The sequence below is a fragment of the Schistocerca serialis genome, chromosome 2 (assembly GCF_023864345.2).
Source record: "Schistocerca serialis cubense isolate TAMUIC-IGC-003099 chromosome 2, iqSchSeri2.2, whole genome shotgun sequence".
Lineage (NCBI taxonomy): Eukaryota > Metazoa > Arthropoda > Insecta > Orthoptera > Acrididae > Schistocerca > Schistocerca serialis.
This window is the reverse complement of record NC_064639.1, coordinates 460,471,937-460,497,274: the sequence shown is the minus strand read 5'-3', so window position 1 is coordinate 460,497,274 and position 25,338 is coordinate 460,471,937. Positions and strand designations below refer to the sequence as shown.

At 44.8% G+C, this 25,338-nt stretch overlaps 1 protein-coding gene across 1 annotated transcript in view; it reads right to left on the bottom strand.

Moving 5' to 3' along the window:
• The window catches only part of LOC126457360 (schwannomin-interacting protein 1 homolog), a 1,975,729-nt gene that overhangs the window by 1,325,028 nt on the left and 625,363 nt on the right, over positions 1 to 25,338 (bottom strand). The window contains exon 4 of the mRNA XM_050093596.1: positions 18,445 to 18,480. The gene's annotated coding sequence lies outside the window, so the exon portion shown is untranslated. The remainder of the gene's footprint in view (positions 1 to 18,444; positions 18,481 to 25,338) is intronic.

The window sequence follows — 25,338 nt, the reverse complement described above, 5'->3', positions numbered from 1 at the left end:
AAAAGGTAAATAAACTACTGGCCATTAAAATTGCTACACTAAGAAGAAATGCAAATGATAAACGGGTATTCATTGGACAAATATATTATACTAGAACTGACATGTGATTACATTTTCATGTAACTTGGGTGCATACATCCTCAGAAATCAGTACCCAGAACAACCACCTCTGGTCGTAATAAAGGTCTTGATACGCCTGGGCATTGAATCAAACAGAGCTTGGATGGCGTGTACAGGTACAGCTGCCCATGAAGCGTCAATACGATACCACAGTTCATCAAGAGTAGTGACTGGCGTATTGTGACGAGCCAGTTGCTCGGCCACCATTGACCAGACGTTTTCAATTGGTGAGAGATCTGGAGAATGTGCTGGCCATGGCAGCAGTCGAACATTTTCTGTATCCAGAAAGGCCCGTACAGGACCTGCAACATGCGGTCGTGCATTATCCTGCTGAAATGTAGGGTTTCGCAGGGATCGAATGAAGGACAGAGCCACGGGTCGTAACACATCTGGCATGTAACGTCCACTGTTCAAAGTGCCGTCAATGCGAACAAGAGGTGACTGAGACGCGTAACCAATGGCACCCCACACCTTCACGCCGGATGATACGCCAGTATGGCGATGACGAATACACGCGTCCAATGTGCGTTCACCGCGATGTCGCCAAATACGGATGCGAGCATCATGATGCTGTAAACAGAACCTGGATTCATCCGAAACAATGACGTTTTGCCATTCGTGCACCCAGGTTCGTCGTTGAGTACACCATCGCAGGCGCTCCTGTCTGTGATGCAGCGTCAAGGGTAACCGCAGCCATGGTCTCCGAGCTGATAGTCCATGCTACTGCAAACGTCGTCGAATTGTTCGTGCAGATGGTTGTTGTCTTGCAAACGTCCCCATCTGTTGACTCAGGCGTCGAGACGTTTCTGCACGATCCGTTACAGCCATGCGGATAAGATGCCTGTCATCTCGACTGCTAGTGATACAAGGCCGTTGGGATCCAGCACGGCGTTCCGTATTACACTCCTGAACCCACCAAGTCCATATTCTGCTAACAATCATTGGATCTCGACCAACGCGAGCAACAATGTCGCGATACGATAAACCGCAATCGCGATAGGCTTCAATCCGACCTTTATCAAAGTCGGAAACGTGATGGTACGCATCACAACAACGTTCCACCAGGCAACGCCGGTCAACTGCTGTTTGTGTATGAGAAATGGGTTGGAAACTTTCCTCATGTCAACACGTTGTAGGTGTCGCCATCGGCTCCAACCTTGTTTGAATGCTCTGAAAAACTAATCATTTGCATATCACAGCATCTTCTTCCTGTCGGTTAAATTTCGTGTCTGTAGCACGTCATCTTGGTGATGTAGCAATTTTAATGGCCAGTAGTGTATCATAACTTGGAAAAGGATACGTTTGTTATTGCCGTTGTTGTTATGTTAACCTCGTCCGAGAGGCGCCGCTCTGCGACATCTGCTACAGCTGACGACCGGGCCGAGCGGTTCTATGCGTTGCAGCCTGGAATCGCGCGACCGATACGGTCGCAGGTTCGAATCCTGCCTCGCGCATTAATGTGTGTGATGTTCTTAGCTTAGTTAGGTTTAACTAGTTCTAAGTTCTAGGGGGCTGATGACCTCAGAAGTTAAGTCCCATAGTTCTCAGAGCCATTTGAACCATTTGACTACAGCTGGGTTCCAGTGGAGCTCTCGCGAGATTGTAAGTTCGTAACAGGATGCGTAATATTTCACAGTTTGCAGCCATCTCATGCTCCATCATCTCAACAGATAACATTTTATTGGACGAGCAATCCTCAAATAAGCTTCACTTGTTCCACTTTAGAATCAAGACGTAGACTTGCATTTGCTAATGATCACTTCTTAGTGGCCCATTACATTCAAATACTTGCTTTCCATTGTTTTCACGGTAGTTACAGGTGCCCATTAAACATTACAGTCAAGTAGCAATTTTGAGTGTTTGATTCACTTTGAAGCCTGATTGCACTTCGAGAATCTTTAACCTTTTATTGTTAAATCAAACATCAAGAGCCATTAATTCAAATGTAGGTCAGATAGCGTTTTACGTGCTCCGATCCTTACTCCAAGCACACTGAATACTTTGATATCAAAATTTTATGCAATTATGTGTTTCAATAAATTTAATAAATATGTAAGTTCGTTATCAATTTTATAAAATTCTCCCCAACCATTTACCAAAAACCACTCGTACAGTGCTTATTATGAAATGGCAGGGCCGATTTCGTTCCCTATCTTTAAAAAAATAATTCGTGTTTATGCTCCGTTTCTAATGTACTCGTTGTCGACGGGCCGTTGAATGATATTCTTCCTGTTTTTCTTTGAATTCCCATTTTTATTGCTCCGTCTGACCAAATGACCTTGTGCTCACAGTCGAATGATTGCTGTTTCCAGTCTCTGGACACCAAAATGTGCAGTATGTGTCTCATTCCGAGTCTGACCCTTTGGTTCAGGCAGAAATATATTCTTGTCGAAAGAAGTGCCGCGTATGCCTGTAGAAATCCTGCGAAACGCACATACATTTCCGTTAGGATACGTGTGACATGAAGTGTTGATCTCAGGTGTGAAGCTGCTGCATTTACAGGCTTATATAAATTTTGTAACAATCTTATTTCATTTGTGTGTAGTTTTAGAACTCAATTTATTATACTGATCCAAATTCTGTCATTAACTTCAAAAAATGGTTCGAATGGCTCTGAGCACTATGCGACTTAACTTCTGAGGTCATCAGTCGCCTAGAACTTAGAACTAATTAAACCTAACTAACCTAAGGACATCACACACATCCATGCCCGAGGCAGGGTTCGAACCTGCGACCGTCGCGGTCGCTCGGTTCCAGACTGTAGTGCCTAGAACCCCACGGTCACTCCGGCCGGCTCATTAACTTCGATTCGGCTTTAGCAAGCATACATACCATATATCTATGCGCAGGTTCGACTGTTACTAACCGACGCTTAACATAAGACTAAATAACTCATTTTGTAATTCCAGAATACCTTTTAGAAGAAGCAAAACTAGCTTTCAGTTAGTGTTTTTGGAACGAACACTTGCAAATATAAGGAACATTTTCCAACCAACAGTCTTCATGATATAAGCAACTTTATAAAAAGCGTTGTTATCGTACGTATTTTATGAATTTAAATACTAAAACTAAAAGCCTTGTACAACTTTACATTGCAATGTGAGAGGAGTGAACTAACACGTAAATCTGTGTTGTCAACTTGTGTACACCAGCAAGTTTCTGATTGTAATCCATGAATTTTATCTCCAGTAATGGATGACGTAAGCTGTAATTGTTAAAATAACATACAATGGCGAATCAGTCGGCGAGGTTACACTTTTGTAACCGAATTACTCAATAGACATGTAATTGTGAATCGGAAACATCTGGATTTCTTGAAATTTATCTTGGCGGTCCCAAATCGTCAGCTACACTGTCGAGAACGCAGCAAGTTACAGCAAATTTTGGTGGAGCAGACGATCACAAATTCCTTTAACAGCCACTGCAGCATCGGAGATCGCCGAAAACCCGAAGGTGAGTATTTGCCCTTAACTGTTACGCCCTGTAACATTTCGCACCGGGTGTATTCATATCTGAAACGATATTGTAATTGGCGCAAGATAAGTGTTTGATTGGGAGCAGATGAGGTATTTGAGAATATCAGGATTGGTAGTGCGACGGAAGCCTGGCTGTTCGCCAGCTACACAGACGCTCTCTCGCCGCGACGGGTCATTGGCCAGCTGTTGTACGCCGGCGAGCATGGGACAATAGCGGCCGATAAAAAACCGCGCGCCGGCGGGCACAGCCGGGATTAGCGGCGGAGCAATTTGTCAAAAAGCAAGCGAACGCCCGCTGTAAAGCCTGCCTCTCTTTGCTGCGGGCGAGATTGTTCTGCGACGATCGGATCGGAGTCACAGAGCAAAGCGTACAGCGCAGCGGAGCGGAGCGCACGCAAATCGAAGAATGGTGCCAGTTCGGAGGGAGCGGTCGCAACGTTGCCAGGGGCGAGAGAGAGAGAGAGAGAGCGAGAGAGAGAGAGGCGCTCTAATACCGGTGTAAGCCAGCTTAGCGGCGACAGCAACACGCTACATAAATCACGGCGGCCGTAAATCGCGGAGCCGCCTCGCCGCCTCGCTCGCGGCCGCCACACCCGCAAGGCGGCTGACGCGGCGCGGCACAGCGGCCGGACGCGGGCAGCAGGCAGCAGGCAGCAGGCAGCAGGCAGCAGGCGGTCCCCGGCGCCACTTTGCACCGGCGGGGATTCCCCGCTGCAAATCCCTCGCGGCCCGCCCGGCGCGCCCCTCCTTAAGAAACTTCAAGCGCCACTTCTTCCCCCTGCGCTAGGGTTCCGCGGTCCGCTGTGTCAAACTCACACGCCTTCTCGCTTCTTACAGCAGCTGCACAAAAATAGTTTCAAAAACTTGTTACACACATTTCATTGTACAACTTACATTCTGACGTCTTTAGCGTCACGGTTCTTATTTTCCACATACATGGTGACGTAAAGGACATATTTATCACGAAATAATTTTATTTATTCGTTTACTTCAGTGTTACCCTTTTTATGATAGTCTCCACCAGAAATTGTGCAAGCTGTCCATAGATTCTTATTATCATTTCGAAAACTCATAATATATATATGCTCCTTCTCTAATAGTTTAAAATTTATGATTTTTTTTGAAACGATGGTGAGTCGCGTAAGACGTAACACCCCCTTTATTCTGGGGGCGATTGCACGTATCGGCATGCGGTTTTCGGTGAATCATAGCGGACTATGGGGCACATACGTTGGTGCATGCACGATAATCACAACGCTTATATTGACCGAGATAATGAGGCAAGTACATGTTTTTTAAATGGGACGCTGTAATTTTCTTACCATCATTCGAAAGCTCTGGAAAAGACGCGTACAGTGATGTAATGCATGTTGCTATTGTGATTCAGACTCTGCTTTAAAGAGGGCGGATGACGATTTACCTTCGTAGCGTAGGCCGTGCATGCTACATAGGGCACGGCCACTCGGCCTAGGCGTGTTTATAGTCTGCAGCCGCTTCCGACCGCCTCGACCTTCAATCGTACAATATTTCCCAGCGTCTTATAAGCTAAGTTTGAATCACAATAGCAACATGCGTTACATCACTATACGCGTCTTTTCCAGAGCGTTCGAATGATGGTAAAAAAAAATACAGCGTCCCATTTAAAAAACATGTACTTGCCTCATTATCTCGGTCAATATAAACGTTGTGATTATTGTGTATGTACCAAAGTATGTACACCATAGTCCGCTATGATTCGCCGAAAACCGCATGCCGATACGTGCAATCGCCCCCGGAATAATGGGGGTGTCTTACGCGACTCACCCTATATATATATGATTACTCTGCAATTCACATTTAAGTGCTTGGCAGAGGGTTCATCGAACCACAATCATACTATCTCTCTACCATTCCACTCCCGAACAGCGCGCGGGAAAAACGAACACCTAAACCTTTCTGTTCGAGCTCTGATTTCTCTTATTTTATTTTGATGATCATTCCTACCTATGTAGGTTGGGCTCAACAAAATATTTTTGCATTCGAAAAAGAAAGTTGGTGACTGAAATTTCGTAAATAGATCTCGCCGCGACGAAAAACGTCTTTGCTTTAATGTCTTCCATCCCAACTCGCGTATCATATCTGCCACACTCTCTCCCCTATTACGTGATAATACAAAACGAGCTGCCCTTTTTTGCACCCTTTCGATGTCCTCCGTCAATCCCACCTGGTAAGGATCCCACACCGCCCAGCAATATTCTAACAGAGGACGAACGAGTGTAGTGTAAGCTGTCTCTTTAGTGGATTTATTGCATCTTCTAAGTGCCCCGCCAATGGAAACGACCAGAATTTCTTCGGATTTTCTACCAAATTTCGAGACAATGTTTCGTTGTGGAACCTATTAAAGACATCTCGCATTGAAGTCAGTGCCAACTTTCGCGTGTCTGTAAATTTTAGCCAATCTTCTTGATTTCGCGTTCTTCTGAACTTCGCATGCTTTTTCCGTTGCCTCTGCAACAGCTTTCGGACCTGTTTTGTGTACCATGTGGGATCAGTTCCATCTCAAACCAATTTATGAGGTATGAATCTCTCTATTGCTGTTGCTACTATATCTTTGAATTTGAGCCACATTTCGTCTACCTTTGCATAGTCAGTTCGGAAGAAATGGAGATTGTCTCTTAGGAAGGCTTCTAGTGACACTTTATCCGCTTTTTTAAATAAAATTATTTTGCGTTTGTTTCTGGTGGATTTGGAAGAAACGGTATTGAGCCTTGCTACAACGACCTTGTGATCACTAATCCCTGTATCAGTCATGATGCTCTCTATTAGCTCTGGATTGTTTGTGGCTGAGAGGTCAAGTGTATTTTCGCAACCATTTACAATTCGCGTGGGTTCGTGGACTAACTGCTCGAAACCGGGTGGTTATTATTAACTTTCCCTTTTTTATACGTTATAAAATGGAAACTAATTACCGTACGAGTACAAAACTTGGTTGCATTAATATCAAGGACATGAGGAAGAGAAATAATGCAGAATCAATTTAATTGAAACACTTTTAATGTGCTGCTACGGTACGTCATACCATTACTTACCGGTACGATTGCTGCTACAAAAGGGACACAATATGGCGCCCATCAATGTCCAGAAGCGTCTGAAAGCGTAGGATTTTATTCTGCACGGAAGAACGAAGCATGTCCGTAGGTATGCTGGCTACCTCTCTTAATGCGCTGCGTTTCAGATTGGCACATGTTTGGATGTTCACTTGGTAAACACCGTCCTTCAGGTAGCCCCACAAATAGATCATGTGATCGTGCCGGCCATGCATTTGGAAACGATAGGCCGATAATTCGATCGTTTCCAAATGTGTTTCGGAGAAGGAGGTGAACTTTACGTGCGATTAGTGGTAGAGCACCATCTTGCATGAAACCTGTAGAGATAAATGCGTTTCTCCCCTGCGAAGCATATCGCAGTAACGCTGGCCAGTCACACTGCACGTCTTTGTCCTTGAGCGCCAACCTCTTCAAAAAAGAATGGGCTAATTATGAACGTAGCCGTGAAGCCACACAATAATCCGACACGTTCACCACACAGAGGGACTTCACGCTCAGTTACTGGAGGTGAAGATCCCCACACTCGGCAGTTCTTTGTTTTTACCTTACTCATCAGAGAAAAATGAGCTTCGTCTGTCCATAGGGTGGTCCAGGAGCAGTCCTCGTCATCTTCAATCCTTGCGAGAAAGTGGAGAGCGAAGTCAACACGTTGTTGTGTGTCCTGTGGTGCAAGCTGCTGCACCTTACGGATCTTGCACGGATACCATTTGAGAATGGTTCGAAGAACCTTCTGTACAGTGGGCCACGGGATGTTCAACTGTCGTGACACAGCACGCGCACTGCCTGACAATCGGGAATTCCGCGCAGCGTTGTCTGCCATACCAACAGCGATTTCATCAACCACCTGTGGTGCAACCGTTCGTCGGTCTTTTTCCGGAGCGGCGCCCAGTTCTCCAGTTGATTCGAACTTCATCGTCATGCTTCGCACAGCAGGTGGAGAAACAAGACCCTTCAGTAATCCTTTCAGCCGGCGATATTCTCGAAGTGCAGCTGCAGGAATAATATTGTTTTGGTAACAGAGCTTCAACTATAAACCCTGCTCCTTTTGTCTAAGCTTATCTTGACACGTCAACAAGTGCACTGCGATCTGTCAGGTGTGTGAGACTATGAATCACGATGACTGATCACGGCATCTGGTGGCCATAGTTATACTTGAACGGTTGCGCTGTGACGCATGGAAATCATTCACCCCATACTCTGGACATTAATGCTGCTAAATTTAGTACTCGTACTGTAATTCGTTTCCGTGTTATAACATGTTAAATAGGGAAGTTTAATTATAACCATCCGGTATATGCAGGGTGAGTCACTAACTATTGCCACCAAGAATAGCTCCGAAAGTATGATAGGAGCTGAAAATATTGAAGGACAAAAGTTGCACGGGACAACAGGCACCATAATATGATGTTGGTTTTTTGTTCCTAGGTGGAGTCGCGTCAGAGATATGGTCACCTTTGTTGTTTTAAATGGGATGCTATAGTTTGGTACTTATTTTCTGATAGAGGCTTTCGAGACGAATCAAAAGATGTGTAACAATAAGGTCTTTTAAGGTCAGCGAAGGTTACGAAGATGGCATGAACGTTCACTTACAGAAGGTGTTCGAAGTGGTGACCATTGGTATCAATGCAGTGCTGCAATCTTCTTATCATGGATTGACTGGTATTCCTTATCACATCGGCACTTATCCAAGCACATGCTCTGACAATTCTCTGTTGCATATCTTCAGGTGTAGTTGGAAGGTCTTTATAAACAATGTCATTTACGAATCCCCACAAGAAAAATTCCAGAGGCGTCAAGTCTGGAGAAAGAGCCGGCCACGACACATCTCCTCCGCATTCAATCCAACGCTTTGGGAATTGTCTCTGCAGCTCATTTTTAGCCATCAGCGAAAAATGTGCCTGACACTCATCGTGTTGATACCACATTCTGGTTCAAATGGCTCTGAGCACTATGGGGCTTAATTTCTGAGGTCACCAATCCCCTGTAACTTAGAACTACTTAAACCTAACTAACCTAAGGACATCACACACATTCATGCCCGAGGCAGGATTGGAACCTGCGACCGTAGCGGTCGCGCGGTTCCAGACTGTAGCGCCTAGAACCGCTCGGCCACCCCGGCCGATACCACATTTCTTCCAATAATACAATCCTGGAAATTGAAATAAGAACACCGTGAATTCATTGTCCCAGGAAGGGGAAACTTTATTGACACATTCCTGGGGCCAGATACATCACATGATCACACTGACAGAACCACAGGCACATAGACACAGGCAACAGAGCATGCACAATGTCGGCACTAGTGCAGTGTATATCCACCTTTCGCAGCAATGCAGGCTGCTATTCTCCCATGGAGACGATCGTAGAGATGCTGGATGTAGTCCTGTGGAACGGCTTGCCATGCCATTTCCACCTGGCGCCTCAGTTGGATCAGCGTTCGTGCTGGACGTGCAGACCGCGTGAGACGACGCTTCATCCACTCCCAAACATGCTCAATGGGGGACAGATCCGGAGATCTTGCTGGCCAGGGTGGTTGACTTACACCTTCTAGAGCACGTTGAGTGGCACGGGATACATGCGGACGTGCATTGTCCTGTTGGAACAGCAAGTTCCCTTGCCGGTCTAGGAATGGTAGAACGATGGGTTCGATGACGGTTTGGATGTACCGTGCACTATTCAGTATCCCCTCGACGATCACCAGTGGTGTACGGCCAGTGTAGGAGATCGCTCCCCACACCATGATGCCGGGTGTTGGCCCTGTGTGCCTCGGTCGTATGCAGTCCTGATTGTGGCGCTCACCTGCACGGCGCCAAACACGCATACGACCATCATTGGCACCAAGGCAGAAGCGACTCTCATCGCTGAAGACGACACGTCTCCATTCGTCCCTCCATTCACGCCTGTCGCGACACCACTGGAGGCGGGCTGCACGATGTTGGGGCGTGAGCGGAAGACGGCCTAGCGGTGTGCGGGACCGTAGCCCAGCTTCATGGAGACGGTTGCGAATGGTCCTCGCCGATACCCCAGGAGCAACAGTGTCTCTAATTTGCTGGGAAGTGGCGGTGCGGTCCCCTACGGCACTGCGTAGGATCCTACGGTCTTGGCGTGCATCCGTGCGTCGCTGCGGTCCGGTCCCAGGTCGACGGGCACGTGCACCTTCCGCCGACCACTGGCGACAACATCGATGTACTGTGGAGACCTCACGCCCCACGTGTTGAGCAATTCGGCGGTACGTCCACCCGGCCTCCCGCATGCCCACTATACGCCCTCGCTCAAAGTCCGTCAACTGCACATACGATTCACGTCCACGCTGTCGCGGCATGCTACCAGTGTTAAAGACTGCGATGGAGCACCGTATGCCACGGCAAACTGGCTGACACTGACGGCGACGGTGCACAAATGCTGCGCAGCTAGCGCCATTCGACGGCCAACACCGCGGTTCCTGGTGTGTCCGCTGTGCCGTGCGTGTGATCATTGCTTGTACAGCCCTCTCGCAGTGTCCGGAGCAAGTATGGTGGGTCTGACACACCGGTGTCAATGTGTTCTTTTTTCCATTTCCAGGAGTGTAGATCTAATGTTTCATGCAGGAATTAGATGTACTTTCTACCCTTAAGATTTCCTTCGATGAAATAGGGGCCTAAATTCTTTCCTCAGGAATCCCACACAATACATTCACCGACCTCGGCTTTTGGTGCGTAACTTGCCGCAGCCAATATGGATTTTCAGTTGCCCAATAATGCATGTTATGCATGTTATAGGTTCGTGAGTTCAACCACGTCAGTAAACGAAATCAAATTAATAAATGTGTCATCCCTCTGAATCTGAAGTTGAGCCCATCAGCAAAATTCAGTGTGGCGCATACAATCCGCACCAGTTAATTCTTGGTGGAGTCTGATATGGTAAGGATGTTATTTATGGCAATGCAGAACACACACAACACTACTCTGGCTTATGCCAGATTCCCTTGTGATTTGACGCGAACTGACACAAGGATCTCGAACCTCAGTGGCAAGAATACCAATTTCCGTTTCTCGTTAGTAACTTTCCTTTGCCGGATATGTTTCCGATGCGTTAAAGATCCAGATGTTCTCAATTTATCATACACATATTTAAATGTGCGACGTGTAGGGTGAGTACGTGTAGGGCGAGTACGTCCTGCCTCGGGCATGGATGTGTGTGATGTCCTTAGGTTAGTTAGATTTAAGTAGTTCTAAGTTCTAGGGGACTTATGACCACAGCAGTTGAGTCCCATAGTACTCAGAGCCATTTGAACCATTTGAATCGTAAATGCGAAGCATATCGATTTGTTATTCGAAGGAATACATCATTCACATTCGCTTGATTCGACGATTCTAGTCTTACCGTTCCTATTAGGTTGTATTGCGAATCCGTCGAATGGTGTTTACATGTCAATTCCACATTAGATGGATACTCAGTATTCGGTGATTATTTACTAATTGCCCGATATACGAGAGAGAACTGTCAGAGCATGTGCTTCGATTAGTGCAGAAGTGTTAAGGAATACCATTCAATCAATGATGAGAAGATTGCAGCACTGCATTGATACCAATCGTCCTCACTTCGAACACCTTCTGTAAATGGACATTGATGCCACCTTTGTGACCTTCGTTGACCTTCAAATACCTTACTGTTACACATTATTGGATTCGTCTCGATAGCCGCTATCAGAAAATAAGTACCAAACTATAACATCCCATTCAAAAAAAAAAAAAAAAAAAAAAAAAAAAGGTTGACCTCCATATCTCTGACGTGACGCCACCTATCAACAAAAAACCAACGTTATATTATGGCCCCAGTTGTCCCACGCAACATTTGTTGGAAAATGGTTCAAATGGCTCTGAGCACTATGAGACTTAACATCTGAGGTCATCAGTCCCCTAGAACGTCAAACTACTGAAACCTTACTAACCTAAGGACATCACACACATCCATTACCGAGGCAGGATTCAAACCTGCGACCGTAGCGGTCGTGCAACATTTGTCCACAGACTTTTCAGCTACTGTCATACTTTTGGAGTTAGTCTTGGTAGCTATAATTAGTGACTAGTTTATATACATATACCTATATATATATATATATGCTACCTAAAGCGAAATGTGAAAATTTGTGTCGGACTGGAACACGAACCTGGGGTGTTCCCGCTTATCGCGAGCAGTCACCGTACCACTTAGGGAACCCAAACAGCCTTCCCCGACCGTCCCAAACTTCCATATGTCACACACCTATTTCTTCTAATAGATTCATTTACCCACACTAGCGTATCTCGTGATTACCATCCACATTTTAGAATCAAGAAATAAATCGGTACGCAAAGAGAAGAAATAGACAGGTGTGTGATGTATGGAAATTTGGGTCAGTCCAGGGAGCATGCTCGAATAGCCAAGGTGGTAAGGCGACTACTAGCAGTAAGTAGGATGTACAGGTTCGAGTCCTGGTCGGGAACAAAGTTTCATATGTTGAAATACGTAGAATGTCTGTAATTATTACAGTTAATAATCTTTGTAAACATATTAGGAACAGCAGCGATCGCAATGAACTATTGATAAAACATTATATACTGCCTTGATCGCATAAAACCAAACTTTCATTCATAAGTGGTGACTGGTTTCGACATGATGAGGACGATCTTCGAACCATACTCTAGTGATGATGTGTGGAGACGATAGCACCGAGCAGTAACAGTGGATAGACCCACCCACAGTCGACATCAGTGGGTGTTACTCACAGTTTCTCCTCAGTACCGTCGTCTCCACACGTCATCATTAGAGTATGGTCCGAGGATAGTCCACATCGTGCCGAAACTAGTCACCCCTTATGAATGAACGTGTATTTTACGGCGTCAACAGTGTTCTATATATATTTAGGGTGAGTCATTAGAAACTGTTTGTCGAAATATTTGGCGAAATACACATCGGATTAAAAAAAAGTGGTAATAAACGTTGTTCACTTCGAAGAGGGACATACATTAACTTAACGTTCGACACCCCTGCACCACTCCTGGGAGCGAGAGGGGGATGACTTTGAAATCTTAAACAGGAATCCTTATTTTTTATTACAGATTTGGATTCTCCGTTAAAAAATGTAACTTTTGAATGAAACATTTCTTTCGTTTCATTATAGATGGCGCTATAATAGGCAAACGTGGAAATAAGGTGACAGTTGTTGCAAAACGGTACTATCTCAAACAAATACCCATCCGATTAAGACAATCGAAGTACTTTCTTGATATTTTTGATATTGCTAGCATGTGACACTTCCCACAATCGAATCAAGCACAGACCGTGATCATGCGCTCAGTCCGCGGTCAGACTGCGCATGTTACTTCAATGATTCTGACTGTATACATCTCGACGCAATTTTTCCACAACGTTAACGATTGCAGAGAGAATCGATATCATTGCTGCGTGCTTTGAGGCTCATAGAAATGTTGATAAATCTCGCCGAAGGTATGCTGCTCTGTTTCCCAATATGAATGTTCCATCTGCAACGACGTTTCGCAGTATTGTCCACCTGTTCACTGAAACGGGAAGTGTCAAACCTAGACATGGAGCCCGACCGCGGCTTGTGACAGTCATCACATTAGCTTTTGGCAAAGGAATTTCGCAAAGAACTGTTCTACGCATACTTCATGTACACAAATGGCATCCATTTCATTTATCGCTGCATCAAGGACTACATGGTGACGATTTTCACAATCGCCTGAATTTCTGCGACTGGATACAGGAACAGCTGGCAGTCAATGATAATTTCATTTCACAAATACTTTTCTTCGATGAATCGAATTTTACGAATAGTGGTAAAGTGAATCGATATAATATCCATTATTAGTCAGTGGAGAATCCCCAATGGGTAAGGCAAGTTGAACATCAACGCCCATAGAGTATCAACGTTTAGTGCGGTATTTTGGGTACGCAAGTAATTGGTCCATACATCACAAAAGGTAATCTGACTGGTCAACTGTTCACTGACATTGTGGATAACGTTTTACCCATGCTAATGGACGATTTTCCACTTCATACGAGACTGAATATGTGGTTTCAACACGATGGACGCCCAGCGCATTACTCACGACTGGCTCGAGAAGTATTGAATCGAAACTATCCGGGTCGATGGATTGGACGAGGAGGTGCTCAAACGTGGCCAGCACGTTCACCCGATTTGATTTCTGCCGATTTTTTCCTGTGGGGATGGCTAAAAGAGAGAGTTTGCATGAATGTACCAACAACCCCCGAAGATATGCGGCAGCGAATTCGCAGTGAATGTGCAAACATTAGCGCAGAGACGCTAATAAAAGTCGTATTATCATTCAGACACAGAGTTGCAATGTGCATTAGAAACAACGGACAACATTTCAATCATTTGCTGCCCTGAAACACTTGTGAGAGGCCATGGGATTCACAGTAATCAAGCACCCAGCGACAGTGAGAGGCAAGGGGACTCACTGTAACTAAGCAAGCCGAGATAGGGAGAGGCAAGGGGATTCTCTCAATCAAGCACTACGAAGGGAACACATTAGTACTCTGTCCACGTCGTTATACTTGGATAACGCTAAATATAGTCCAAGAAAGCATTGCGGGAGGTTAGACGGCGTCACATGGTAGCATTATCCCAAATATCAGTTAATGTACTTTGATTTTCCTAATCGGATATGTATTTTTGTGTGATATTATCGTTTTGCAACAATTGTCACGCCATATCCATGTGTGCCGATTACAGCGCCGTCTATCATGAACCGAAAGAAATGTTTCACATAAAAGTTGCACATTTTTTCCACGGAGAATCCAAATCGGCAATAAAAAATAGGGGTTCCTATTTAAGATTTCAAAGCCACCCCCCCCCCCCTCCCCCCACACACACTCCCGCCACCTCTTCGAGGTGAACAACGTCTATTACCACTTTTCTTAATCCGATGTGTATTTCCCCAAATATTGCGACAAACATTTCTAAATGCCTCATCCTGTATATATGATATTTTACTACTATCAAATTTAAGCTGCATTTCAGGAAAAGGTTTGAATTTGAAACTGTAGTTCGTGATCACATATAAAGATTATCCTTTGCGCTGCGATTTCAATGTCCGCCGTGCTCGTCCCTCGTTGAACATCAAGGCGATATTAGATTTCTCGTCACGTAAGGGTCAGCGGTGCAGCATCATTACTTCTGATTGCTTCATTGTTTCTTGCACGAAGTGTGCATTGTCATTGACTGGTGTTGTGTACACGTAAACCCACAAAAGGAATTAGGAATCGGGAAGAGAGGGGACATCCACTTCGATAAAGATCTTTGACTTCCCTGTCTATTCAAAGTTTTTGAAACACCTCATTACGTTTGCTTTTGCTAGTTCTGTCACACCACATTGATAACGATAGTTCCGCAGTGTAGTCATAGATTGGATTCTGCATACTAGGTAACATGGCCCCTTCTCCTGGTCTGTTACCATTTTGATGCTCTTTAAGTTAAATCTACAACAACGAGCAAAGAAAGAAAAACTTTGACAGCTGGCGAATTTTTTAGTTTTGTAATATGCCATGATTATCCATCTCTGACAGTTTCAAAGGTATGAATCATCTAAATGAATTTCGAAGATAATAAGAGCTAACAAGTGCGAGAATTACGGTACATTCAGTTTAACACTCAGGCATCCAAGTTACTGAGAAGAATAATACACACAAGAATGTAAAAGAAAGTTGGGGACCTGTTAGACGACGATCAGTTTGAGAAAAATAGTGGTAAACCTTAGAAAAAGACCAGTAATACACCATCTGTAAGACAACCAAGGTTGAACAATAAGAATGGAAGACCAAGAACGAAGTCCTCGGAATAAAAAGGATGTAAGAGAGGGATATAATCTTTCACCGCTGCTTTTCAGTCTATAAATCGAAGAGAAAATGACAGAATTAAAACGAAGGTTCAAGAGTGGGAGTGAAAGGATATCAGTGATAAGGTTCGCCGATGACACTCTTATCCTGAGTGAAGGTGCAGAAGGATTACGGGATCAATTAAATGCAACGAACAGTCAAATGAGTAAGAATATTATTGAATCGAAGACGCACGAAAGTAATGAGAAGTAGCAGAAATGAGAACAGCGAGAAACTTCTCACCAGAATCCGTGATCACAATGTAGAAGAAGTAATTCCGCTTTCCAGGCAGCAAAATAATCCATGCCGCATGAAGCAAAGAGGACATAAAAACTAGAATGGCACTAGCTAAACGGGAGTTCCTGCCCAAGAAGTCTGCTGGTATCAAACATAGGATTTAATTTGGGGAAGAAATTTCTGAGAATATACATTTGGAGCGCAGCATTGTATGATAGTGAATCATGGACTATGGGAGAACTGGAACAGAAGATAATCGAAGCATTTGAGATGTGGTGCTACAGAAGAATACTGAAAATTACGTGGAATGATAAGGTAAGCAATGAGGAGTTTATCTGCAGAATTGGCAAGGAGAAAAATATTTGGAAAACAATGAGGAATTTCTCTGCAGAACTGGAGAGGAAAAGAATGTATAGAGAACACTGACAAGAGGAAGGGACAGGATGATAGACCTGTTAAGACATCAGGGAACAACTTCCATTGTACTAGAGGGAGCTGTAGAGGGTAAAAGCTGTAGAGCAAAAAATAAGATTGGAATACACCCAAAAAGTAAGTGCTACTCTGAGATGAACAGTTTGACAAAGGAAAGGAATTCTTGGCGCGTCGCATCCAATCAGTCAGACTGGTGGGAAAGCATGAATGGAGAATGGTTTCTCTCAAAATATTCACGAACAAAAATCAAGGTGTGATCAGGGGCAAAGGTCATGAATTGTTTGGCCACAAATCCTGCCGACCTTAACTTTTATTTTATTATTTTTTTCCGAAGGGCTTCACGGAATCTACGTCCAACATTTAAATAGCACTCCTTATTAATAAAATCTGTGGCATTAACTCATGATACTCTCCCTTTAAATTCGAATCTGCACATTTGGATCCATTTGAGATTTTGTCCGTCTTGGCGATCCAGGATGATTTTACTGGGACGATTGGCCATTAATTTCGACTTCGTATCAGTAACGACATGATTCACTACCTGCCGCGCCATCTTTCAGTAGTTCTGCATCGTTGTTGACTCTTGAGCAATTTGTGTCCACCGTTGTTTTTGTTCGAAATTCGACAGTTTTTGAACAAATGTCGTCTACACATGTTTCATAGCCAAACATCAGGAAAAAAATCATGATATGAGGCAACTAATATGCCAGTACCATCTGGAAACAGTATAGAAAGAGAACTGGAAGAAAACGATGTGGGGGATGCGATGCTGCGACAAGTATTTGACAGAACACTGCAAGACCTGATTCGGAATAACGCCCCTCGAGGACACCACATTTCCACAGAATTATTGAGATCCTCGGAAGAGATGGATATGACAAAACTACTCCATCTAATATGCAAGGTATATGAGGCAGGTGAAATAGCCGGCCGAAGTGACCGTGCGGTTATAGGCGCTGCAGTCTGGAACCGCGATACCGCTACGGTCGCAGGTTCGAATCCTGTCTCGGGTATGGATGTGTGTGATGTCCTTACGTTAGTTAGGTTTAACTAGTTCTAAGTTCTAGGGGACTAATGACCTCAGAAGTTGAGTCCCACAGTGCTCAGAGCCATTTGAACAGGTGAAATAACCCCTGACTTTAAGAAGAAAGTCCTAAGTATCGTACCAAAAGACGCAGGTGCTGCTAGGTGCCAATATTACAAAACCGTCAGTTTAAAGAGTCATGGATGAAAAGTACTTAAATACTTACTTGAATTACTTACAGAAGAATGGAAAAACTGGTATACTCCGAATTAGTGGAAGATCAGTTTGGGAAGTCTTAATAGACTCTAGGGGCAATATACATCTTACGGCTTATCTTTGGTTAAAGGAAGACCTTTTTTTTTTTTGCATGTGTTGACACCTTGCTATTTCAAGAGTTGCTGAGCTGGGAGGTACCACTGCCGGGCGCCACACTTTTGCGCAGTTACGGAGGAAGCTTGTTGACACATGTGAGTCAAATTTCGAACTTTTGTGTCGTGGTGGGAGACAATTAAAGGGTTCAGAGAAATTAACCCTTTAATTGTGTTACGGAGTGTGTTAAGAAATCGATGACTCCTGGAAATCAAGGCACAAATTCGACCTATGCGCTGCGTTGATAATTTTTTGACAGCTATTTGCGCAAGCATCTTCTATATAGGACCAGTTTCTCTCAAAATTAACGTTTAAAATTAATTTTTCTCTTTCCTCTGTGGCAACATATTGAAAATGTATGTAGTTAATTTTTTTCATTCGTTTTACCTGTCTGTCGTTTTACTGACACAATTTCTAACCACTGTCGCCTTCTAGCGTTGCTGCAACGGGAATTGTATGTAGTTGCTTTCGCAACATTTCCTATGAACAAAGAACTGTTGCTGGATGTCAATGCTATCAGTTCATATTTAAATTTTTAATGATATGATACCCACTAACCAGCTTTGTCAGCTAGTGAAAGATAGAATTTGGCTCTCAGTGAATGGTAGTATCAAATCCTAAAGCCATAGTTTTAAAGCCATAGTTTCAGCGGAATAACCTTGTTACTGGTTAGGAACACAAACTTCAGAATGACTCGTAACCTGTGAAATTACTGTCCATTAAAGCTATTGTGCAACTACGTGTGCATTCCGTTACGAGCCTTGACTAGGATCCACGGTATACACTTCGACTCCAGCAGTATCAGCTGAACGGAACTTACCTCCGCTGTACAACAGTAGCGGCCTCTGTGGAGAGTCTGAAACGAGAAAATTAGTTCAATTCAGAAAAGTTATGCGATAGTATTGAAGAAGCTACAGAATACAAAGTTTCACAAATTATAAAAAAAAGATATTCTTCCTGAAAAAATTAGGAGACACGTACAAATATCCAATGAGATGTATCACCATAAGGTGCAGAGCTAGAAAATTAGCAACAGACCTTGAAGCATATGCCATTTTAATCCACCAATAATTTTTTGTGTGAAAGATAATATATATATATATATATATATATATATATATATATATATATATATATATATATATACACTCCTGGAAATTGAAATAAGAACACCGTGAATTCATTGTCCCAGGAAGGGGAAACTTTATTGACACATTCCTGGGGTCAGATACATCACATGATCACACTGACAGAACCACAGGCACATAGACACAGGCAACAGAGCATGTACAATGTCGGCACTAGTACAGTGTATATCCACCTTTCGCAGCAATGCAGGCTGCTATTCTCCCATGGAGACGATCGTAGAGATGCTGGATGTAGTCCTGTGGAACGGCTTGCCATGCCATTTCCACCTGGCGCTTCAGTTGGACCAGCGTTCGTGCTGGACGTGCAGACCGCGTGAGACGACGCTTCATCCACTCCCAAACATGCTCAATGGGGGACAGATCCGGAGATCTTGCTGGCCAGGGTAGTTGACTTACACCTTCTAGAGCACGTTGGGTGGCACGGGATACATGCGGACGTGCATTGTCCTGTTGGAACAGCAAGTTCCCTTGCCGGTCTAGGAATGGTAGAACGATGGGTTCGATGACGGTTTGGATGTACCTTGCACTATTCAGTGTCCCCTCGACGATCACCAGTGGTGTACGGCCAGTGTAGGAGATCGCTCCCCACACCATGATGCCGGGTGTTGGCCGTGTGTGCCTCGGTCGTATGCAGTCCTGATTGTGGCGCTCACCTGCACGGCGCCAAACACGCATACGACCATCATTGGCACCAAGGCAGAAGCGACTCTCATCGCTGAAGACGACACGTCTCCATTCGTCCCTCCATTCACGCCTGTCGTGACACCACTGGAGGCGGGCTGCACGATGTTGGGGCGTGAGCGGAAGACGGCCTAACGGTGTGCGGGACCGTAGCCCAGCTTCATGGAGACGGTTGCGAATGGTCCTCGCCGATACCCCAGGAGCAACAGTGTCCCTAATTTGCTGGGAAGTGGCGGTGCGGTCCCCTACGGCACTGCGTAGGATCCTACAGTCTTGGCCTGCATCCGTGCGTCGCTGCGGTCCGGTCCCAGGTCGACGGGAACGTGCACCTTCCGCCGACCACTGGCTACAACATCGATGTACTGTGGAGACCTCACGCCCCACGTGTTGAGCAATTCGGCGGTACGTCCACCCGGCCTCCCGCATGCCCACTATACGCCCTCGCTCAAAGTCCGTCAACTGCACATACGGTTCACGTCCACGCTGTCGCGGCATGCTACCAGTGTTAAAGACTGCGATGGAGCTCCGTATGCCACGGCAAACTGGCTGACACTGACGGCGGCGGTGCACAAATGCTGCGCAGCTAGCGCCATTCGACGGCCAACACCGCGGTTCCTGGTGTGTCCGCTGTGCCGTGCGTGTGATCATTGCTTGTACAGCCCTCTCGCAGTGTCCGGAGCAAGTATGGTGGGTCTGACACACCGGTGTCAATGTGTTCTTTTTTCCATTTCCAGGAGTGTGTATATATATATATATATATATAAAAAAATTACTTTATGGAACTAGAGGATATCCATGGATATGTCTGAAGCTATATCCATGGATATGTCTGAAGCTGACTGAGTTTTGCATTATGCAGATGAGGTCTGTTTTGTATTTGTTTTACTTCAGAGTGAAGTTACACATTAAATGATTTATCTGTCTAGTATGTTACACCAATTTCTCCACAATTATGATTTATAACATGTGATATAATTATGCATTTTATGTAATAATTGTTTTAAATAGAACTATGTTTGGCATGTCACTTATCTAATCCGAAATGAATTCCAGCTAAAACCTAGATACGGCACGGGGAAATGTGTAAATTGTACCACCAGTCTTCTTCTAATGTAGTTAGAGAAATATTTAAATAGTTCATATTAATTTAGTAAGATGACTGTGATTTTGTTTTACTTATCTTGTAACATCGCTCAAATTGAAAATTAATGATATTTCCCAATTTTGACGTCCGTTGTTTGCAGTGCTAATATTACTCTATTTCCTTAGTATGAGTAATTTTCTATATTTTTGTATAATGTGCCACACGCATGACGTTCCTCAGACAGCCATTGAATAAACGTGTCAGCTGCAGCAAAGGCATGTAGCAAGATCAGCATTCCCTGCATCGACTCAAAGAAAAGAGTCTTTCTGAAATATGTCTCAAGTTCTACAACACAAAAATGAGAAAAAATATAAATTAAGAACAGAATTAGATGTGTACTGTGCAGTGACCTACTGTGGTGCTTTTGCTTTCGCGGAGTTTTCTCTGTCTAAACGATATGCCTTGCGGTGCGCTGATTGGCGAGCGCCCCCTTGATATGCGGGACCCGGCGCTCTGTAAGGGGAAGGGGTGTTGAGCGAGTCTGCACGGGGATCAGTTGGCGCGTGGTGTGCTGCTGTGGCGCTCTGGGGTTGTCGTTGCCGTGTCTGTGGCTGCTGGCGAGAGGAACTGGAATGTGGCTGCAGTGACCAGTAAACATATAACGCTAATTTGATTCAGGCTGCCTTAATGGCAGCCAGAGCGAGAGCACCAGCAGCAGCGAGTACTGTTTGTATAAAGCGTTTATTTTGCATTTTGTTTACGACCTTCCACTAAGGAAGGGATTCTATTTGTGTTTATCTGCTCTGCATAGTAACTAACACTTCTTGATAAAACTTTACGTAGTTTTCGTGTTAGATTTCTTAGTGTTTTCTTGATCGTTTAGAACAGAAAGCGCCCTAAAACCGTCTTTTGTTTGTTTCGCGGCCGTTAGCCACTAGTCACTTGAATCAGCAGTTGTCTTGTGACAGCCAGAGCGAGAGCACCAGCAGCAGCGAGTACTGTTTGTATAAAGCGTTTTTGTACTTATTTGCTGCGCTTAGCTTTTAAATAGTTTTTTCTGGGAAAACCTAGCGTAGTTTTCGCGTCTCGTATTTCAGTGAGTGTTTCTTGATTATCAGAGTAGCTCATCAGAAGATTATCTTGGGAATTTGTCACCGTATAGAGTAGGGTAAACATAGTCATGTGTAGGGACTGTGGTTGTTGTGAGCGGACGCAAGGAGAATTGGCCACTCTTCGGGGGCAGGTGGAGGCTTTGTCTGTTAGGCTCATCGAGCTCGAGGCGCAGGCGTCGGCTCGTAGTGGCGTTGGGGCAACTGTGGTGAGACCTATGCCTACTTCGGTGGCCTTGGAATCACATGGAACCCCTGATGTCGCTGCGTCTTCCGGCAGTGAGCATCTTACCGGTCAGCCATCACTCCAGGGTGAATGGCGGACAGTGGTGGGCTCGCGCGTGCCTGGCCGAAAGGCGAAGGTGGGATCTGGCCGCGTGGCAGCTGCCTTACCCCTTTCCAACAGGTACGGGGTGCTTCCTAGTGGTGATGACATCGTTTCCGAGCCACCACAGGATGCCTCGCCTGTTGGGCCAGTGGCCGATTCTCCGGCAAGGTCCCGACAGTCACAGAGGGCGGGCCTATTAGTTATAGGGAGCTCCAACGTTAGGCGGGTTATGGAGCCCCTCAGGAAAATAGCGGGTAGGTCGGGGAAGAATGCCAGTGTGCACTCGGTGTGCTTGCCGGGGGGTCTCGTCCGTAATGTGGAGGAGGCCCTTCCGGCAGCTATTGAACGCACTGGGTGTGACCGGCTGCAGATAGTAGCACATGTCGGAACGAATGACGCCTGCCGCTTGGGTTCTGAGGCCATCCTTGGTTCCTTCCGGCGGCTGGCTGATTTGGTGAAGACAACCAGCATCGCACGCGGAGTGCAAGCTGAGCTTAATATCTGCAGCATAGTGCCCAGAGTCGATCGCGGTCCTCTGGTTTGGAGCCGTGTGGAGGGTCTAAACCAGAGGCTCAGACGACTCTGCGACTATAATGGTTGCAAATTCATCGACCTCCGTTATTGGGTGGAGAACTGTAGGGCCCCCCTAGACAGGTCAGGCGTGCACTACACACCGGAAGCAGCTACTAGGGTAGCAGAGTACGTGTGGCGTGCACACGGGGGTTTTTTAGGTTAGAGGGACCCCCCCTTGGGCGAAACGATAAAATACCTGACGGCTTACCAGAGAGGACATTATCATCGTTGATAAAGGACGTCCGTCCTCAGAGACCAAAAACAAGAAAAGTTAACGTAATATTGGTAAACTGCAGGAGTATCCAGGGCAAGGTTCCTGAATTAGTATCTCTTATTGAAGGAAATAGTGCGCATATAGTATTAGGAACGGAAAGTTGGTTAAAACCGGAAGTGAACAGTAACGAAATCCTAGACACAGAATGGAATATATACCGCAAGGATAGGATAAACGCCAATGGTGGAGGAGTATTTATAGCAGTAAAGAATTCAATAATATCCAGTGAAGTTATTAGCGAATGCGAATGTGAAATAATCTGGGTTAAGTTAAGTATCAAAGGTGGGTCAGATATGATAGTCGGATGCTTCTATAGACCACCTGCATCAGCAACTGTAGTAGTTGAGCGCCTCAGAGAGAACCTGCAGAACGTCGTGAAGAAGTTTCGTGATCATACTATTGTAATAGGGGGAGACTTCAATCTACCAGGTATAGAATGGGATAGTCACACAATCAGAACTGGAGCCAGGGACAGAGACTCTTGTGACATTATCCTGACTGCCTTGTCCGAGAATTACTTCGAGCAGATAGTTAGAGAACCAACTCGTGAAGCTAACGTTTTAGACCTCATAGCAGCAAATAGACCGGAACTTTTCGACTCCGTGAATGTAGAAGAGGGTATCAGTGATCATAAGTCAGTGGTTGCATCAATGACTACAAGTGTAATAAGAAATGCCAAGAAAGGAAGGAAAATATATTTGCTTAACAAGAGTGATAGGGCACAAATCGCAGAATATCTGAGTGACCACCATCAAACGTTCATTTCTGAGGAAGAGGATGTGGAACAAAAATGGAAAAAATTCAGAAACATCGTCCAGTACGCCCTAGATAAGTTCGTACCGACTAAGGTCCAAAGCGAGGGGAAAGATCCACCGTGGTATAACAATCATGTACGAAAGGTACTACGGAAACAAAGAAAGCTTCATCATAGGTTTAAGAGTAGTCGAATCATAGCTGATAAGGGAAAGCTGAACGAAGCGAAAAAGAGCGTAAAGAGAGCAATGAGAGAAGCATTCAACGAATTCGAACATAAAACATTGGCAAACAATCTAAACAAGAACCCTAAAAAGTTTTGGTCATATGTAAAATCGGTAAGCGGATCTAAATCCCCTATTCAGTCACTCGTTGACCACGATGGCACCGAAACAGAGGACGACCGAAGAAAGGCAGAAATACTGAATTCAGTTTCCGAAACTGTTTCACTGCGGAAAATCGTAACACGGTCCCTGACTTCAGCCGTCGCACGGACGCCAAAATGGAAAATATTGAAATAAACGATATCGGAATTGAAAAACAACTGCTATCACTTAGTAGCGGAAAAGCATCCGGACCAGACGAGATACCCTTAAGATTCTACAGTGATTATGCTAAAGAACTTGCCCCCTTTCTATCAGCAATTTATCGTAGATCGCTGGAAGAACGTAAAGTACCTAGCGACTGGAAGAAAGCGCAGGTCGTTCCCATTTTCAAGAAGGGTCATAAATCAGATGCGAATAATTATAGGCCTATTTCGCTTACGTCAATCTGTTGTAGAATAAGGGAACATGTTTTGTGTTCTCGTATTATGACGTTCTTAGATAATACAAATCTCCTTCATCATAACCAACATGGATTCCGCAAACAGAGATCATGTGAAACTCAGCTCGCCCTATTTGCCCAAGAAATTCACAGTGCCGTAGACACTGGCGAGCAGATTGATGCCGTATTCCTGGACTTCAGGAAGGCATTTGATACGGTTCCGCACTTACGTTTAGTGAAAAAAATACGAGCTTACGGAATATCGGACCAGGTTTGTGATTGGATTCAGGATTTCCTAGAAGAAAGAACACAACATGTCATTCTTAACGGTTCAAAATCTGCAGATGTAGAGGTAATTTCGGGAGTACCGCAGGGAAGCGTGATAGGACCTTTATTGTTTACAATATACATAAATGACTTAGTTGACAACATCGGTAGCTCCGTGAGGCTATTTGCAGATGACACGGTTGTCTACAAGAAAGTAGCAACATCAGAAGACTCGTACGTACTCCAGGAGGACCTGCAGAGGATTAATGCATGGTGCGACAGCTGGCAGCTTTCCCTAAACGTAGATAAATGTAATATAATGCGCATACATAGGGGCAGAAATCCATTCCAGTACGATTATGCCATAGGTGGTAAATCATTGGAAGCGGTAACGACCGTAAAATACTTAGGAGTTACTATCCGGAGCGATCTGAAGTGGAATGATCACATAAAACAAATAGTGGGAAAAGCAGGCGCCAGGTTGAGATTCATAGGAAGAATTCTAAGAAAATGTGACTCATCGACGAAAGAAGTAGCTTACAAAACGCTTGTTCGTCCGATTCTTGAGTATTGCTCATCAGTATGGGACCCTTACCAGGTTGGGTTAATAGAAGAGATAGACATGATCCAGCGAAAAGCAGCGCGATTCGTCATGGGGACATTTAGTCAGCGCGAGAGCATCACGGAGATGCTGAACAAGCTCCAGTGGCGGACACTTCAAGAAAGGCGTTA